Source organism: Furipterus horrens, unplaced genomic scaffold (genome assembly GCF_987537825.1).
Source record: "Furipterus horrens unplaced genomic scaffold, mFurHor1.1.pri manual_scaffold_3, whole genome shotgun sequence".
Classification (NCBI taxonomy): Eukaryota; Metazoa; Chordata; class Mammalia; order Chiroptera; family Furipteridae; genus Furipterus; species Furipterus horrens.
In genome coordinates this window covers 26,613,331-26,632,634 of record NW_028327173.1, presented here as the reverse complement: position 1 = coordinate 26,632,634, position 19,304 = coordinate 26,613,331, and the positions used below count along the sequence as shown (strand labels likewise).

Below are 19,304 nucleotides of genomic sequence, written 5' to 3'. Positions count from 1 at the left end.
CAACTAAACAAACCAGAATAGGAACAGAATCATGTGTATGGGAATCATCTGGAGGGTTATCAGCTGGGAGGGGGAAAGGGGAGAAATGGAGAAATGGTGCAGAGATTAAGAAGCATAATTGGTTGGTACAAAATAGGGGGAAGTTAAGAATAATATAGGAAAGGGTGAAGCCGAAGAATTTATATGTATGACCCATTGACATGAACTAAGGTGGGGGGATTGCTGGAGGGAAGGGGGATACTGGGCAGGGGGGAGCAAAGGGAAAAGAAATTGGGACAACTGTAACAACATAATCAATAAAATATAATAATAATAATAATAATAATAATAATAACCCAATGTTTTCCAGATAGGTTGCCGCAGTTCTACTTGCTTCTCTCATGACAAAGTTGACCAATGGTGAGCTAGTGAAAAGCTGGTTCCTCTGATGACTCAGGGTTGCTGCTCTGATGTTATGCCATCACTTAGCAGGAATTAATATGGTGCATTTCAGTCCTTTGTCACAATGCCTTCCCAAAGTACCAATGGTCAGAAATATACTAGACAGAAAGAAGTTTTCTAAATATCAAGCAGAAAGAGAAACATACTTACTGTAAAGATCATGAAACTTAAGATTTAGGACCCCTTCCTTTCATGAGAGCCTTCCAAGGCCTGTGTACATAATTTTGTATTCATACATTTACATTTTTTTTTTTAAAAAGACCCCACCTATGTGCAACCAACTTTACAACCCCTTTTACCAGGTTTTCTATAAGTGCCAAGAAAAGGAGATTCAGGATATTGATAATATGAGGAGCTGGAGGGAAAGAGCAGCAAATGGTGTTTCCCTGTGACCTTCTCTCTTCCTAACTTCTTAAGAAACTTCTGTCCTAACATTCCAACTTGCTCAACATCTACACCCTTAACTCAGCAATCACCTTCCCAAGAATCCTGGCATATTGCTAGTTGTGTAGAAATTTGTGAGATTTTATTGATAAAAATAATCTTAAGTATCTTGATTATGAAACTGTGTCAGCTTGATAATTTCTTCACCACTTTGTAGTATATAGGTAGTTCCACTTGGCCTTCCTCTCTACCATCTAAGATATGAGCTGTGATTCACTGAAGTCCAGACAGGATGTATTTGAATTTCTTGGAACAGCAGACTCTCTGACTTATTAAACTTAACTAGAAGTAAGACCTTGTGCTTTGATCTCCGCACCCAAGTTATGGACGATCAAAACACTCTAGACTTTTATTTGCTTTGGTAGCTCTGTCTTTACACAAAATTTCACAAAGTAACTGAACTAGTCTTAGCACTTCCCAGGTATAGTGCCCCTCCTCTTCATCATTGCCAAAGCAGGACTTTGAAGTCTCAATGATTTACAATTTTATTGTTTGTTTGTTTTTTAACTTATTGATTTTAGAGAGAGAGAGAGGAAGGAAGAGAGAGAGAGAGAAACATTGATCTGTTGTTCCACTTATTTATGCATTCAGTGGTTGACTCTGGTATGTGCCCTGACCTGGGATCAAACCTGCAACCTTAGCGTATTGGGACAATGCTCTAACCAAATGAACTCCCTACCAGGGTTTACCTTTTCTTTTTCTTTTCTTTTTTTAAGGTGTTTTAAATACTATTTTTTTGAATTCATTTTTTATTGTTTTTCTATTACAGTTGTCCCATTTTTCCCCATTCGCTCTCCCCTGCTCCACCCACCTCCCCCTCTCCCACAGTGCATCCCCATTTAGTTATCCATGTCTATGGATCATTCATTTTAGTTCCTTGACTAGGCCCTTCCCCTTCTTTTCCCCCTTTTCACCCTCCCCCTGCCCCTCTGGTCACTGTCAGTCTGTTCCCTGTTTACATGTCTTTGGTTCTATTTTGCTCGTTTGTTTGTTTTGTTCATTAGTTTCTTATATTAGGTAAGATTACATTTTCAATAATAATTTTTTTAATGTTTAAGAACCACCATTATAAAAAGCATCCCATGAAACTTTATAATCCTCAGACCCCACATGACCCAACTTTGTCTCTTTTGTACTTCAGGGAGTGGCAAATCAAAGATTTCACTATTGAGAGACCTTAATTTCTACTTACAGATCAAGTTAATAAAAGATCAATATATTCCTGAGTCGACTATATATGCAGAATATTCCACATCTCCCAGAAACGTGAAGTGCAAAGTGAAAACTGAAGTTTTCAGCTTGGCTAAAAAAAAAGAAAAAAAATCACTCAACTTCTAATTTAACCTAATATTCTGTGCCTCCTACTTATTAAATATCATATTACTAAGGAGATTCACCAGCAAATTTCATGGTTGAACAAAGCTAACATTTTTTCCCTTAGGTTCTTACAACAATATCATATATAATGGTATTATAAGAAGGATGGGCTCTTAAATATAAGCCCCCCCCCCCACTTGCTGGATTTAGATATATGTTGCAGATTTGTAATGGGGTGCAGAGTGGGGGTGGTCCCCTGAAATATTCCCCACATTCCTTGGTTGGGGGAATGGGGAAGTGGACAATATGGTGTTTAATATACTTTGCATAACAATGACAAATTAATCAGGTTTATAGCTGAGCCTTTCCTGAAGGGAAGCAGACTGCTGCCATGGCAAAAAGGTGCTTGCTTGACTTTAAGAGCTTATAGTGACTCGTGACATAGCCAGGAGAGATGGATGCCCACCTCATATGTCCATATATCACTGGGAACTCTTGCCTTGACTATAGATGGCAGCCAAAAGAAGGTAAAAAATACGAGGAAACTGGCAAAAGTAGCACATCATAGAAGGTCACATCGGAAGTTCCGGGCTGAGCATTTAAATAAGGGTGGATGGAAAGAGAAGGGAATTCCGCCATGCTGTGTGTAGTGAGAGAGGCGCTATTCTGCTTCTCCGAGGAAGCAGACACGGATCTGTGGTGTAGGGATTTCACCTGGCCTGGTGCAGAAAGGAAGCATCAGCCATGGTGTCAGTAGTGGGATTCTGCCATTAGGTTTGAAAGAGAGGAGGAAGAAACCATGCAGGTGGAAAGGGTGTAAGGAGAGAGCTGATGGAGCTGTGTGGGGACCTGCCTAACCAAGCGTGGGTTTATGGGAGATGCTTGGAGCTGAACTGAACTGTGACCAGGAATGCTGAAGCACAGACTTCAGCTTCTCTGAAGGATATGCAGAGAATTCACTCCTCCCTGGACTCCACCATGATCCAGTGTAACATGGCACATGTTTCCCTAAACTACTATATGGAGGCTGAGGACAACGTACCCCAGATCCTGAAGGAGAGAGCTACTGCGAGAGGATGGCAACTCTGAAACCCACAAATACACATTCCAGAGGGGATAGAGACCTGTTTGCACAGTCAGCTTCAGAACAGATAAGGATATGGGGAACTTCTGGACATGATTTTGGCTTGAAGCTTGGTTGGAAGCAAGGGAAGTGCTGGGTCTTGTGGGAGAACAGGGATCTGAGCAGGAGTGCTCTCAGCCCCTACAGGGTTGGAACCCTGTTAATAAAAACCCGTTTCCTTCAACACTAATTGTTGGGTCACGTATCAAGGAGCCACATGGCTGGGCCCCAGTTTGCTCGGTTACTGATTCAGAGTCAGAGAGAGCTAAATTGGTCTGCATAATAAAGGAAGAGAAGTTTGGAGTATAGAAGGCAATTCTAGAAGGAGGAGGAAGTAGACAAGGGAGAGAGATGGGAGCCAGCAAAATTCTGGAGGGTTGGGTGTACATGGAATTAAATGTTGGTGAGAAACCTGGAGAATGGCAGGATAACTGAAAAGAATTTTAAGGCTGGCATTTTCCCTTATACAAAGTTTAAGTGTACATCACTGTAATGTAAACACGTCCTTCATTTTCTCCCTGCCTGCCCCCAATTTTCTATAATACCTAATACTCACATGAATGCTTAGTATGGTAGAGTCGTCGTCGTCGTCGTCGGCAGCCGTCCGTCTCGAGAGACGATGGTGTAGCTTCTTCAGAGTCTATCTGCACCGCCAAGAATGGCTGTGCAGTCCGACTCGGGAGTGACATGGTATCTGTCTCCTCCCGTGTTGAATCGACATCTTGCGATGACGCTGAAGCTACAGAGCCTGGGCAGGGTAATATGGAGGGTCTGCTGTTGCCCATGCAGCAGACCCCCCCCTCTCTTCGCAGCTGAAGGGTCCAAGGGAAAGACGGAGTCGATACAGCTTGGGTTCAGGTGCGCCGCAGGAGTTGCCGGTGTTGACTACAACGTCAAACCGCCTTAGGGACTCCGGCTCCGGATTTTCTGTCGGGGTTTACTCCCTTAGCCTTTCCCCTGAAGAGGTATGCCGCAAGGCAGTGGAGGTTTTTTGGAGTCAGAGTTTTCCTTCTCTGATGTACCCTGACTGGAAGATCGAACCAGCGACACTTAGCTCGCAGGCCGACGCTCAATCCACTGAGCTAAACCAGCCAGGGCAAGTATGGTAGAGTAGCTTTTGCAAAACTTGCAGAAAGAGGGAAAATCATACATATGAAAGGAATCAGGAACCCGGAGGGATGACCTGAAAATGTAATCCCTGGGAATTAACAAGATTCTGAAGGAATCTGCATATTTTCTCCATACGCTTTGGGATTGGTTGTTAGAGGCAATTTTAAGTAATCTGAGAGGTTAGGGAGCTGAGCTACATATAAAATCTGTGTGTTTGGCCTCTCCTTTTCTCATCCTACAAGGTATGTCTTGAAATGTGGAAGAATCCTGGGCATCACCTTGGTTCTGTCTCCATTTGGGTCCACTCTTGTCAGCAGATCTTCCTTGCAGCCCCACTGGTCTACAGTGAGGGCTGGCACTCAGGGCCACTGAGCATAGCCTACACTCCATGCACCAGATTCTGTATGCTGGCACAGAGCTGCCTCTGCTCAGAGAGGGGGCACTGTTTATTAATTTCCTCTAAGGGTCCCTGTGGGATAGAGGTAGCCCTGCTGCCACTGGCTGTGTCAGAACAGGAAGGAGAAACCTACGCCTCCCATACCTGTCCTATATAACACTTCCTCACCTAATCTTCCCCTGGAGGTTTATACAATTCTCCACTCTTGGGTTTCACTAAATTTAGCTACCTCATTCCCTCTACCCCCATAATCTGCAAAGCTGCCTCTCCCACAGTGGATTTAGGACTTCTATTTGCAATGCAAAACAGTTGTATTTATTTCTTTGATCCTTGGCCTTTTAAACTGTGTTCTCTTAGGCCTGCTGGGAATAATGAGCAGGCCTATTGAAGAGTCAGGTACCTCTTAATGGCTTCTCCCTTTTCACCACAAAGACACAAAGGCTGTGCCAAAGCTTTGAAACTAAACCCTTAAACTCATTTAGGCTGTGCTTGTGTGTGTCACATAAAAAGGCGCCCGGTGAAAGGGAGAAAGAATGGGACAAAGAGTGTGGTTTCCTTTTACTAGTTACAATTGTTAGCATTTTCTGATTTTTCTGAAATGAGCACACAGAGGCTCAGGGAGGTTATATAATTTGCCCAAGGTCACACAGCTAGTAAGTGGTGTGAGAAACACTCACAATAAACCACCGGGACACAGGACTTGAGCAGCAAAGCGAGGCATTTATTCACGAGTCTGCAGAGTCAGGCACACCGCCAGCCAGGAGCATGTGCATGTGTAGTAGACAAAGAAAACTGATTTTATACTAATGCGATTAGCTCCCCCCCCACCTCCCCTCTCCTTCTGCCCCCTTTCCCCATTACTGGTTAATCCGGGTTCACAATCTAACACGATTGACTACTTAACTAAGGGTGTGACTAAGGGTAATCTAGTTATAGGTCTATCTCCAATTTATTTGTAAAGTTATCTAGCTACATCTTGCCATTTCTCTGTGTCTGGTGATAACAATCTCCCTCCTTTTGATCCCAGAGATATGTGTAAGGAGCTGCAGAATGTCATTTCCTTGCCCCCTTTCCATGATGCGTCTATTAATTATCTCCTAGTGGTTTGAGAGTCACTGGCTTGCTTCTTTATTCCTAACAGTGGTGAGTTGGAGGTCCATCCCATCCCTGGACTTCAGATGGCAAATAATGCTCTTTCCACATTGGCTGAGCTGTCCATGGAAGGTTGAGATTGGCTGCCAGTAGAGTAGAAAGAGATTTTCCCGTAAGGAGAGAGACATATCTCTATCCTTCAGCAGGTGATATATACTGTATAGGACCTAAATATCCCTATAGTCAAAAGAGAGCTAAAGTAACTAAAGAACCACCTGAAGTGTCTGCTTCCCTCACCCCCAAGTTGGGCAGCTCTGTGTACCAAGTATAGGGTGTGTGTGTCTCTGTCTCTTTCTGTCTCTCATCTGTAATTAGAACAAGGAGTGTCCAATTCAATCCAATCTGGGAGGGTTGCTTGAACAGAGGAGATGTATCCTTGGGCACTATGGGCTGTCCATCTTCTGCCTGTCATGTGGAACAAAAAGCTGGGATGACCTTGCCAGTCCAAAAATCTAAGGGGCAAGGATAGAGATTTGTCCAAGATGAGAGCTATTAACAAGGTAGTTATCCCCCGTTTTCCAGTTATTCTAAACTTGAACACCTTTTTTGTCATAAGTTCCACCAGATTCAAGATGGTTAACTGTTGTAGACCTCTGTCCAGCCTTTTTCAGTATCCCTGGAGACCCTAACAGCCAGTATGTACTTGCCTTTACTTGGAACAATCAACAATATACCTGGAAAGTTATGCCTCAAGGGTTCACCGAGGACCCTTCTTATTTCTCCCAAGTACTCTGCTAAGATTTAAGCATCCTCTAGTTCCTTGAGAAATCAACCCTTTACCATATGTAGATGATCTCTTGCTGTGCTCATTTACCAAAGAGCTGTCCATAAAGGATTTTATTTGCTACAAGAATGAGCTGAAAAGAGACATAAAGTATCTAAGTAAAAATTATAGCTATCTCTAGACACTGTTCATTACCTAGGTCATAGAAGCACTCAAGGAATCCAGCTATCTCCAAAAAGAATTAAACTAATCCAAGAATTTCCTAGGCCCACAACCAAGTGACAGTTTTGTGGATTTCTAGGTCTGTCTGGCTGTTGCAGACTATGAGTTCCTAATTTTTCTTTATTGGCTTCTCCACTCTGAACTTAATAAAATTTCAGTCCTTAAAATTCTTAAGAAAATAAAATAAGCAGGCCTGCCCTGACTGGTGTGGCTCAGTGGGTTGGGTGTTGTCCCCACAAACCAAAAGGTGACCTGTTCAATTCCTGGTCAGGGCACATGCCTGGGTTGCAGGCCAGGCCCCCCACTGGGGATATGTGAGAGGCAATTGATCAGTGTTCTCCTGATGTTTCTCTTCCTCTCTTTCTCCCTCCTGTCCACTCTCTCTAAAAATAAATAAAAAATAATAATAATACAATGAGCAGGCCTTCAGAAGATTAAACAAGGGTTGCAAGAACCACCTGCCCTAAGGCTACCTAACTATTCAAAACTTCTCACATTTTTGTGCATGAAAGAGATGACCAAGCTCCAGGTATGCTCATGCAAGAACATGACTTTTACTTACAAACTCCACCCAGAGTCTTCTTAACTCTGAATTGACTGAATACTCTGCAAGCTGACTAACCTCCCATGAGATCCTTCTGCATTCACCACCTAATCTGCTTCTTAAACATCACAACATTCTTAATACTGCTACTATTCCTGCTTGACAAAGGTGAACCCCATGACTATGAGATAATAACATCTCATTTCATGACACTGCACCCTGATTTACAAGACAATCCTTTAACTGGTTATGCTATTATTACCCAATATGAACTACTTGAGAGGGAAAGTCCCCCGCAAGCTAAATCAACCCAACAAGCAGAGCTCCATTCCCTTACCAGAGCATGCTAGTTATTAAAAGAACAAATAGTATGTATACTAGTAGCTGATATGCTTTTGGGGTCATCCATGATTAGGGGATGGAAACAAGCAGTTTTCTTATGTCAACTAGGACCTCAGTCAAAAATGGGCAACAAGTAAACAACATTTTTACTGCTATTCTCTTGCCTTATGAATTTGCTATCATCAGTTTGAGGCACACACTAAAAAGGCTGAACCTGCGTATCAGGGAAAGGCCCTAGCTGACTTTCTTGCAAAAGCAGCAGCAACAGAATCTATAAAGGTAATGGCACATGTGGTTGAAGTCCATTCTGCTTCTGCAAAAAAAGGCCTCTTGTTGCCTGACATGTCTTGTCCCCTTTCTGCCTATTAAAGCCTTCCATTTTTGTACAGCTCTTTGGCACTCCCTTCTATTGCTAGATGGGATAATGCCCAATTCATGAATTGTTGAATAAAGCCAATTTGATCTTTAAAGTTACTCAGTTGAATTTTGTTTCTTTAACAAGACTTTGAGGAAACTATAGTACTGACTCAGGTCAGAGATGTTGAAGATCTGGACTAGAATGGTGGCACTGAGGACACAGGGAAGGGGACAGATGCGAGAGATATGGAAGGTAGTGAAATCGAGCTCACAGATCTAAGAGGACCCGCTGGCCTAGGACTTGGGCAGCCATGGCAAAGCCTTCAGCTCTGACTCTAAGTGAAATGAGGAACCCTTGCAGAGTTTTGACTAGAGGCATAAACTAATCAAACCCATGCCTGGGTTGCGGGCCAGATCCCCCCTTGGGGGTGTGCAAGAGGCAGCCAATTGATGTTTCTCTCTCACATTGATGATTTTCTCCCTTCTTCTCCCTCCCTTCCCCTCTCTCTAAAAAATAGATAAATAAAATCTTTAAAAAAAAAAAAGACTGGTTCCTGGGCACTCTAGGTAGAGGTTGGGAAGATGGGAGAAAAAGCCACTGAGGGGGCTCTGGCTGTGTAACTCAGTCAGTTAGAGCGTTGTCCCGACGTGCCAAGGTTGTGGGTTGTGCCTGTCAGGGCACATACAAGAATCAACCAATGAATGCACAAATGAGTGGAAAAACAAATCAATGTCTCTCTCTCTCTCTTCCTCCCTCTCCCTTTCTCTCAATAAATTAAAACATGTTTTAAAGAAAGAAAATCCACTGAGGGAAGAAGAAAACAAAGAGAGAAGGGTGTCCCTAAGAGATCAAGTGAGTGCTTCAAGGAAGAAGTGATCATTTGGGCTGTGGATGATGCAAGAAAGAGGGCAGCTGAAAACTGACCATTGGATTCAGCAACATGGAGGTCACTGGTGACTTTGAAAAGAGCAGTTTTGGTGTAATGGTGAGGACAAAGCCTGATTGAATTAAATCCATCATCCATCTCTTTAGATACTGTCCCTTTTCTTTGCTCCCTTGCTGCACTCCCTGTGGCTATGGTAAGTGGATTGCAGTGAGTTCAGGAGAGAAGGAGAGTAGAGAAAGGGAAAAGGATAGAATCAAATTTTCAAGATATTTTACTATAAAGTGGATTAGAGAAGTGAGGTGATAGAAAAGTGTGCTGTCAGAGAAGGGATTTGGCTTTTAAGATAGGAGATAACAGCATGTTTGAAAGTTGCTGAGAATGAATCAGTAAAGAGGGAAAAATGGAAAATGCAAGAAAGAAAAATAAAATAATTGTAGAAGGAATGTGCTTGAATAGGGGCAGAGAGATGCTGGAGGATAGTTTGATGTGGTGATAGTAGAATGTAGAGGTTCCCTTTCGATTGATTTTTCTGATGAAATAAGAAGCAAGATCATCAGTTGAAAATGAGAATGGAGAGGTTTTGGAGGTTTGAGGAGGCGGAGGGGGTGAAATAGTTGGTTAAGAATGGGAAAACAAATGGACTAGGGTAATGAGTAGCAGTATAGGCCCATTTAAAGTGTGCCTGAGATTTGGATTTAAACAGAAGTATATCCAAGAAAGGGAGCAAAAAAGTAATAATAATGATGAAATCATGGGCCCTAAGATAGGTAGGTGAGCAAGGTAAAGGGCAATAAAAAGGTGGTAGGGTCAACAGACTGGATGTCCTGAAGAGGTTGAAAAGTTATTGGATTTAGGATACTAAAGAGAGTGAGCCAGAAAAATAAGTGGTGATGGTTAAAGAATGGGGATGCTTAAAAACAATCAGAATACTAACTTGAACTTTAAGATCAATGAAAATGTTTCTTAAATTAAATATGTGGGTATTTCATAAAATTAATAACTGAATTTTATGAGACTGGATACAAGGTCACTATTGGAAACAAATGTATTTCTATATACTAGCAAAAAACAATTGGAAAATGAAACTTACAAAACACCATTGATAACTACGTGAGAATATTAAATACCTAGGAATAATTCTGCTGAAAGGTGTGTAAGACCTCAAGAGTGAAAACTACAAAACATTTCTGAGAGAAATTAAAGATAACCTCAGGATATGGACAAGTATTTCATGCTCATGAGTTGCAAGATTTAATAGTTAAGATATCAGTTTTTTTCCAAACTGGTCTATAGGTTCAATGCAATCCAATCAAAAGTCAGTAAGCTGTGTATGTGTGTGTGTGTGTGTGTGTGTGTAAATTGACAAGTTGACTTATATAATAATTAAAGGACCTAGAATACCCAAGAACTCTTACTTATCCTCCCCCAAGGACATTTTTTCACTGCTTTTAGAGAGTAAGGAAGGGAGAGGAAACATCAATGCAAGAGAGAAGCACCAACTGATTGCCTTCCATATGCACCTGGACCAGGGATCATTCATACCCAGACCAGGGATCGAACCCACAACCTAGTTATGTGCCCTGACCAGGAATTGAACCCCCTACTTTTCAGTTACAGGATGACCCTCCAACCAACTGATCCACACTGGCCAGGGCTCAAAGAACTGTTCTGATGAAAAAAAGTTGAAAAAGCCCTGGCTGCTGTGGCTCAGTGGGTTGAGCATCGGCCTGCGAGCCAAGTGTCACTGGTTCGATTCCCAGTCAGGGCACATTACTAGGTTGCACATCAGGTCCCCAGTTAGGGGCATGAATGAAAGGCAACCACACAGTAAAAAAAAAAAGAAAGAAAAAAAGTTGAAGGACTTATCACCAGATTTCAAGATTAACTATAAAACTATAGTAATTAATACAGGACACTTTTGGAGCAATGATAGACAAATAGATCCCTGTAACAGAAAAAAGAGTCCGGAAATGAACTCATGCATATGTACTCTCTTGATTTGCAGCAAAGGTGTCACTATAATTAAGTAGGGAAAGGATGACCTTTTTTTTTTTTTTAATGTTTTTTATTGATTATATTGTTACAACAGTTCCAATTTTCTCCCCCTTGCTCCCCTCCACCCAGCACCCCCCTCCCCAGGATGACCTTTTAATAAATGATGTTGGAACAATTGCAAATGTAGGGATAGAAACAAACACTGACCCTTAACTCAAACTATACACAAAAATTAATTTGTATATAGGTCAAAGTTATACAAACTTGTAAATAAAACATAGAAGACTTTTTTGACATCAGGGTAGGTAAAGATTTCTCCATCAAATCAGAAAATGCACTAAACTTTAAAAAATTGATGAACTGTGTATAATTAAAATTAAAAACGTCTGATCAGCAAAAGATATTGTTACTGAACAAAAATGGGGTTTGACTGCCCACTGCCAAACAAGGGCATAAAACAAAGGTTGATGGGGAAGGAAAAAGGTCTTTGTTAAAAGGTTGCACAATTTGAGAGAGGAGAGGGACTCCTCTCTTCCTCAAAACACAGAAATCCCAAAAAGACTGAAACCCAAGACCATGCCCAGAGATCCCGCTTCATTATTATCTTGTCATTCTGGAGCATGAGGCTGCTATGCAGACTGCTGTTAGCTTCAGGCTCCCCACCCTGGAGTGCATGAGCCTGGGGCCAGCACTGCCATCGCCACACTGCAGCTGCTTCCCATGCCAAGGTCTGAAGGTGCTGCCAACCACTGCAGCCGGTCATGCAGCAGCTTTGTCCGTGGGCTTGGCACCTGGGGCTGGTGAGCACTCCAGCCCACACTTCCATGTGCAGATCTCAGAGGAAGAGAACAATGCAGTCCGAGTCCATCCACAAAGTGTGAAAGATGCCACAGGGTCCTGTGGGCCGTCGCCAGGGTGAATGAGTCCCTGCCCTCCCTCCATTGTAAATCTCTTGGGATCCCAAATTCTGTGCACTCTGGAAGCATCCAGGTTCCCTAGGCAATTCCATCCTTTTACCAGCTAGACTGGCAGTTAGCACCTCCCCCTGCTGCCCTATCTTGGAAGGGTGTAGGAGGGCTTTTCTCCTCCAACAATCACCCTTGCTATCCTTGTGCAGACTCTGTGCAAGGTCTCCTGCCACATCTCCCCCCAGTGGGTAGGGAAATCTGTTGCCATGTGCAGCACTGGCTTTTTTACCCTTTACCTGGAGCATGCAGCCTCTGCTGAGCTGCCTCAGGGGTTTCCTGCAGCCCCTTTCTCACTCCAGACACCATGTTGGTATCAATATCATTAAGAAAGCAAATAGGCAAGGTATAGACTAATAACGAAATCATATCCAGAATATACAAAAAACTCCCACAAATCACTAAGAAAAAGACAAATATTCAATTCAAAAAAAGCAAAAGACTTAAGCAGTGCACAAAAGGACATAAATAGCCAATAAACATATGAGAGAGTACTTAAAATAATCTCATAAAAAAACACAAATGAAAACCATAAGATACTTAATATATTCAGCAGAAGAGCTTTTTTTAAAAAAAGAACTCATTATTAAGGATTGCTGAGGATGTGGAGTAACTGGAACTCTCATATGTTATTATTTGGCAATTTCTTATAAAGCTAAATATATGAGGTCTGTCGAGGAAAAGTCAAGCCATTGTTAATACACCGAGAATGATTTGAGCAACGTCAATGTAACCTGGCAGCCAAGGAGAGTGGACTGGAATGCGCATGCATGAACAATGAGGTAGTACTTCACTGTACTAAGTCAGAGGGAGCAGTAGACACCTGTTGAGTGAGCATGTGTACTGTGTGGCTGCCTGTTCAAAATGACTGAGCAAGTAGAACACCGAATCTGCATCAGATTTCGCATTAAGCTTGAACATTCCTCCACGGAAACAATTCGGATGATTCAGAAGGCTTTCGGGGACAATGCAAAGAGTGCAATGAAAATAAAAGTGTAGCACAGTCCTGGCTGGTGTGGTTCAGTGGATTGAGCACCAGCCTGTGAACCAGAGGATTCATTGGGTTGAGGACCAGGGCCCTGATTGAGGTTGCAAAAGAGGCAATCACATATTAATGTTTCTCTGCCTCTCTCCCTCCCTTCCCATCTCTCTAAAAATAACTAAATAAAATCTTTTTTAAAAAAGAAAAGAAAAAAGTGTGTAACACAAACACCTCAAAGATGATTGAGAATCTGTTGAAAGTGACCCATGTTCTGGAAAGCTTGCAACAAGCAGAACACTTGAGAATGTTGAACGTGTATGGACTGCCAGAGCAGAAGGAATATTGCACTGCAGTTGCTAATGACTTGATTCAAACCGCTACCAATGACCCAAATTTCCTCAAGAAGGTCATAACTGGAGATAAATCATGGGTATGGCTTTGATTCAGAAACAATGGCTCAGTCATCCCAGTGGAAGTTGCCTGGTTCTCCATGCCCAAAGAAAGTTGCAGCAAGATCAAGACCATGTTAATTGTGTTTTTGATTGGGAAGGTGTGGTCCATCATGAGTACACCCCTCCAAGCCAAACAATTAATGAGGAGCACTACCTCAATGTTCTTCAGTGTCCTTCATTGAGGCAATACGATGAAAACAGCCACAACTATGGGCAACTGGTGATTGGCAGCTTCATCACCACAACACACCTGTTCATGTATCACATCTTGTGCAGAGTTTTTTGGCGAAACATCAAATTACCCAGGTGACTCAGCCCCCCTACAGCCCAGATTTGGCACCCTGCTACTTCTGGCTTTTCCTAAAACTAAAAACACCTCTGAAAGGGAAGAGATTTCAGAACCATTGATGAGATTCAGGAAAATATGATAGGGTAGCTGATGGCGATTCCAACAGAGAATATTTCAGTATTTTAAACAGTGGAAGAGACACTGGGACAACTGTGTGAGGTCCCAAGGTGCCTTCTTTGAAAGGGACTAAGGCATCGTTGTCCTATATGCAATGTTTCTTGTATGTTCTTTAATAAATGTCTATTTTTCATAGTACATGGCTGGCTGAATACTTTCTGGATAGACCTTGTACACCCAGGCATATACCTAAGAAAGATTAGTTCACATGTTCATAAGAGGCTTGTACAGAATGTCCATAGCAGCTTTATTCATATTAGCCAAAAATTAGGCAAAATCCAAATATCCATCAACAGGAGAATGAAACAGTTTGTGATGTATTCATAAAATGGAATATTACCAGCAATACTCAAAATGAAAAAATACTAATACACAGGACAATGCAGATGCATCTCAGAAACATTGTACTAAGAGAAAGAAGCCAGACTCAAAAGAATACATAATATATGATTCCATTTATAAAAAGTTTAAAAATGAGCAAAATTAATCTATAATGATAGAACTCAGAATACAGTAGTCCCCTCTTTTCTGCAGTTCTGCTTTCTGCAGTCTGTTACCCATGGTCATTTGTGGTCAGAGAACATTAAGTGGGAAATTCCAGAAATAAAAAATTGATAAATATTAAATTGCACATGTGCTGTTCTGAGTAGCATGATGACATCTCAAACCATCCCACTTCATCCTTCCGAGTACATGAATCATCCCTTTATCCAGTGTATACACTCCCCTTCTGTTAGTCACTTTGTAGCTGTCTTGGTTATCAGATTGACTGTCACGATATCCTAGTGCTTGTGTTCAAGTAACACTTATTTTACTTAGTAATGACCCCAAAGTGCAAGAATTGTGATGCTGGAAATTCAGATATTCCAAAGAGAAGCTGTAAAGTGCTTTAAGTGAAAAGTGAAAAGGTGAATACTTTACAATAAGATATTTTGAAAGAGATGACATGACTTTTATTACAGTATATTATGATATTATAATTATTGTATCTTATTACTAGCTATTGTTGTTCATCTGTTACTGTGCCTAATTTATAAATTAAACCTTATCATAGGTATGTACGTATAGAAAAAAATACTATATATAGGGTTTAGTACTGTCCATGATTTCAGGCATCCAGTGGGGGTCTTGAAATATATCCTCTGCAAATAAGGGAGTCTACTGTAGTGGTTACACTGGTGGAATGGGTTTAGTACTATATATAGGGTTTAGTACTGTCCATGATTTCAGGCATCCAGTGGGGGTCTTGAAATATATCCTCTGCAAATAAGGGAGTCTACTGTAGTGGTTACACTGGTGGAATGGGTATTGATTAAATGGAGCACAAGGAACCTTTCAGGGAGATAGAAATGTTCACTATCTAGAACTAGGTAGAGGTTAAATGGCTGTACAATTGTTTCTTAATATTCACAGGGGATTGATTCCAGGACCCTCATGGATACCAAGATCCAAGGATACTCAAGTCCCTTAAATAAAATGGCATAGTATTTGCATATAACCCATGAACATCCTTTCACATACTTTAAATGATCTCTAGATTACTTATAATACCTAATACAATGTAAATGTTACATAAGTAGTTGTTATGCTGAATTGTTTAGGGAATCATGACAAGAAAAAAGTCTGTGCATAACTACATAGTACACATCAGCAACAATGCAACATTTTTTTCCAGTATTTTCAGGTCCTGGTTGCTTGAATCCAATTGCTTACATACAGAAGAGTCAAACTATATAGTTAAGATTTGTACATTTTTCTATATAAAATTATACCTCAATAAAATATTTTAAAATGATTTTCTTTTTTAATTACAAAAACAAATTCATGCTTTTTACAGGAAATTAAAACAATTTTAACTAGAAGAATTAAACAAAGCCTTAAATCCATTTCTGGGGACATGAGTCTACCTTTAACTTCCTGTATGTATGAAATGGGATAGAGGAAGGAGGTGTTTTGTGCAGCTAACAAAGGGTGGGTGCGGAATCTATGGGGGCAAGCCATAAGGACATAGTTTGCATTCACGATAAGAAAGACTGTAATGGGGTAGCTGTCAGAAACTATTGGTAGGTGGGAAAGTATTGAGCCTTGGAGCCCTGTGCAGTCCAGGCAAAGAAAATGAAATCTGTAAGACCTGACCAGAAAACCAGGAAAGCTGGGTGCATACATTCCTCGATGCTATATAACCAGTGGGCCCCCATGGGAATTGGGTCATGAGAAAATCCTTTATGTCCTTTGAAGCTTGCCGTGTTCTTTAACCTCTCTTGATCGCTTTATCATACCAGCAGCAGAGGTTTTAACTTTAACTCAAAATGAACTTACCCTCCCTATTTTACAGCCATCTGAAGTCTGTGTGTCTGACACACCCTGACTCGAGGGAGATCTTGTGTTCCTTCAGTTGTTATCCCTGAACAATATCTGTTTTCTGTAATCAGCACTGTTTAACATTGGTTGATGAGCCTTACGTGCATGCTATGTGCCCTTAAGCTTACTGCACTCAATAAAAACCTTGGAGGAAGGCAGTTGAGGCATTTGTCTCTCAGACATTTGCCGACCTTCTCTTCCCTAGCACAAGCTGCCTGGGAAGTCTTCATTTCATCCGCAACACCAGGGGATTTCTGCAAGTCTGGGGTCCCTAACAGCAGGTCTGTCCAGAAATCGCTGGGAGCTGGGCTAGACCCCAGCCCTGGGGAACCTAGATCTGTCAGGGCCAGCCCCTCCCCCCAGAAGGGAGGAAGTTGCAGGGCTCTATGGTTGCAGGAAGCACCAGAAGCCCCCTGAATTGAAATTGCAACCAAAACCATGTGACAGCCTTCTTACACCCTGGAACCAAACAATAAACGACAGCCATGTGGTTGTGCGAAAGTGCCATACCTGAGCTACTTTCACATAGCTGGGAGGGAGCTCATATAGCACCTGCTTGAGATGTGAGGGTTGGACGCCCCACCCTGGGCAAGCAGATGCTGTGCGTCTGTGCACAGCTGGGAAACTTCTCCTTTGCACAAAATAGCAGCTTGAAGAGGGTTGAAGACAGTAAGAAGCTCACAAAAATGGTGGACACTGATGCACCTTGGGAAAAACCTGACACCCCCTTATGTATAGAATTCTAGAAGAGGACTTTTAAACAGAAGATGCGCAGAAGCTCACCCTCTTTGCTCGGAGTCTCTTGCTCTCTTGGCTTCTTGGCTTCCTGGGCTCTTCCTTTGTCACGCACAGATGGGAGCACTCATGACACTGGCAGAGGCCAGGCCCACCTAGGACTTAGGCCCCACACAGTTGGAAGCCAGATCCCTGTAGACAGGATCCCATGCTGGGATTCATGTCTTGCCAGGCTCCAGCCTTTGGGATGCTATGACCCAGTGTAGCATGGCATATGGCTCCTGGACACCTTCCTTTCTCTCGCCCTGAGAGCAGGGCATGGAAACTGAGAGCAACACATGGAGGCATGAGCTGGGAAGATCCCCACAAATGGAGCTTCCCTTGAATGACCATCTGGAGTGATCTGGCAACACTCCCCAAACCCTGAGAGAGAGAGAGAGCTGCTGCAAGATGGTGGCGACTCTAAAACCCACAAGTACAAATCCCGGAGAGCATGGAGACCTGTTTGCAGGGCCAGCTTAAGCTCCAAAAGGACAGGTAAGCAATAATGGGGAGCTTCTGGGTGTGGCTTTGGTTTGCAATACTTTGGGGGAGTAAAGGAGGTCCTATGTCTTGCAAAAGAAAATGATTCAGAGCAAGAATCTCCCAGACCCCTCAAACTAGGACCCCTGTTAATAAAAACCCATCGCTCCTGCGAGCCAAGTGTCGCTGGTTCGATTCCCAGTCAGGGCACATTACTAGGTTGCACATCAGGTCCCCAATTGGGGGTGCGAGTGAGATGCAACCACACAGTGATGTTTCTCTCCCTCCCTTTCTCCTTTCCCCTCTCTCTAAAAAATAAACAAACAGATCAATAAATTTTAAAAAATAGTTTCTTAAAAAAAAAAAAAGAAAAACCCATCGCCTTCCACACCAATCTTTGTGTTATGTGTGTAAACGGTGACAAGCAGCTGGACCCCATGCTGCCTGGTTACAAGACCTTTCTCCAGAAATGAAACAGGCTGACTTAAACCATAATGAGCTGTCTGCCAATAGTGGCAAGTGGGAGCAGAAAGCTGTTAGCCACAAGGCAGGAATGTTGTAGACAGCATTCAAGCATCAGGTGGGGATTGTATTAGAAAACCTATATCTCTTCCCTTGTGGCATCTGCAACTGGGTCCCTTTAAGAAAAGTGGGGCATAGATCCTCTCAGACACTGCACTGTCCCTTGGTGTTACCATTTATGACCAAGCCCATGACCTGGTAGCCACAGACTACTGGGGAACTAACTATGGAATCTGGGCCCTGGTGGAAGTGAAGGGGGAGGGGAAGATAATTTGGTGGGGAAAAATATACCTCGGGGCTTGGTAGTGAGACCTAGATTCTATCCTTTTCTGCCTATGCCTGTGTACCTTCTGCAAATCCCTTGTCCTCTCTGAGCCTGGGGGCTAGACTGGGTTTTCCCCTGCCTTCCCAAATACAGGCATCCTTTGAGGCTGCAGGGTACCCCCAAAGAGGAAGGTATTGGGATGAGTGACTGTCATGACTGTAGTGGGAGACAGTAGAGGGTCTAGGTTGCATTTTCCCCATCTCTAATGAACCACTAGAAAGGCAGATAATTCTCCCTGACCCTGCTTTTCTGACTCTAGGTCACCCCAAGTCATCCCAGACTCCCCCCAAGCTATTCAGGTCATTTTGGAAAACGTTGGAGGGAGGACACAGTCCACCCAACCTAGGCCCATTTCAGTGAGATCTCTGCCAGACTAGAGGCAATTTCCTGGAAGGTGTGCAATCAGAGTTAACTCTGGGCTGCACCTCTTTAGAGTGACACCCAGAAAGGGCCCCAGGCCACAGAAATCAGGGACTTCCTTGATTGTCCTGGAGATTTGATCTCCACCCTCCCCTGCCCAACTACCCTGGAGGAAAAGGGGAAGAAAGCCCTGGATCTAGTCCAAAACGCATTCTCTGGCTCATTACCTCTCTGTCATACTGGCTCTCTGACTCCAGTGAGCCAATAGCAGCCCTGCCTTGACTCACTTCTGTCACTGTGACTTACTTCTCAGTGAGCCAAAGCAGCCCCACCCTGGCTCATTTCTTTCCTGTAACATTTCTAGAGAACTAAAGCAGCCCTACCTAGGCTCTCTCCCGTTCTTCCTTCTATCCTAAGCCCTTCCTTGTTTCATGTCCCCAGTATTTTAATAATACTCTCAAAATCACCTGGACTTGTGTTGTGAAATCTTTCCTTCACGAAGTCAGGAACCCACACACAACCAGCTGGCCCTAGGCAGACCTGCGCAGGGCTCAGTTCC

At 42.7% G+C, this 19,304-nt stretch overlaps 1 long non-coding RNA gene across 3 annotated transcripts in view; it reads left to right on the top strand.

Moving 5' to 3' along the window:
• The window catches only part of LOC150014679 (uncharacterized), a 32,639-nt gene extending 23,434 nt beyond the window's left edge, over positions 1-9,205 (top strand). For all 3 annotated transcript variants that reach the window (XR_016509682.1, XR_016509681.1, XR_016509683.1), the window contains one exon: positions 8,967-9,205. This is a non-coding gene — a long non-coding RNA (uncharacterized LOC150014679). The remainder of the gene's footprint in view (positions 1-8,966) is intronic.
• The last annotated feature ends 10,099 nt before the right edge of the window (positions 9,206-19,304 follow it).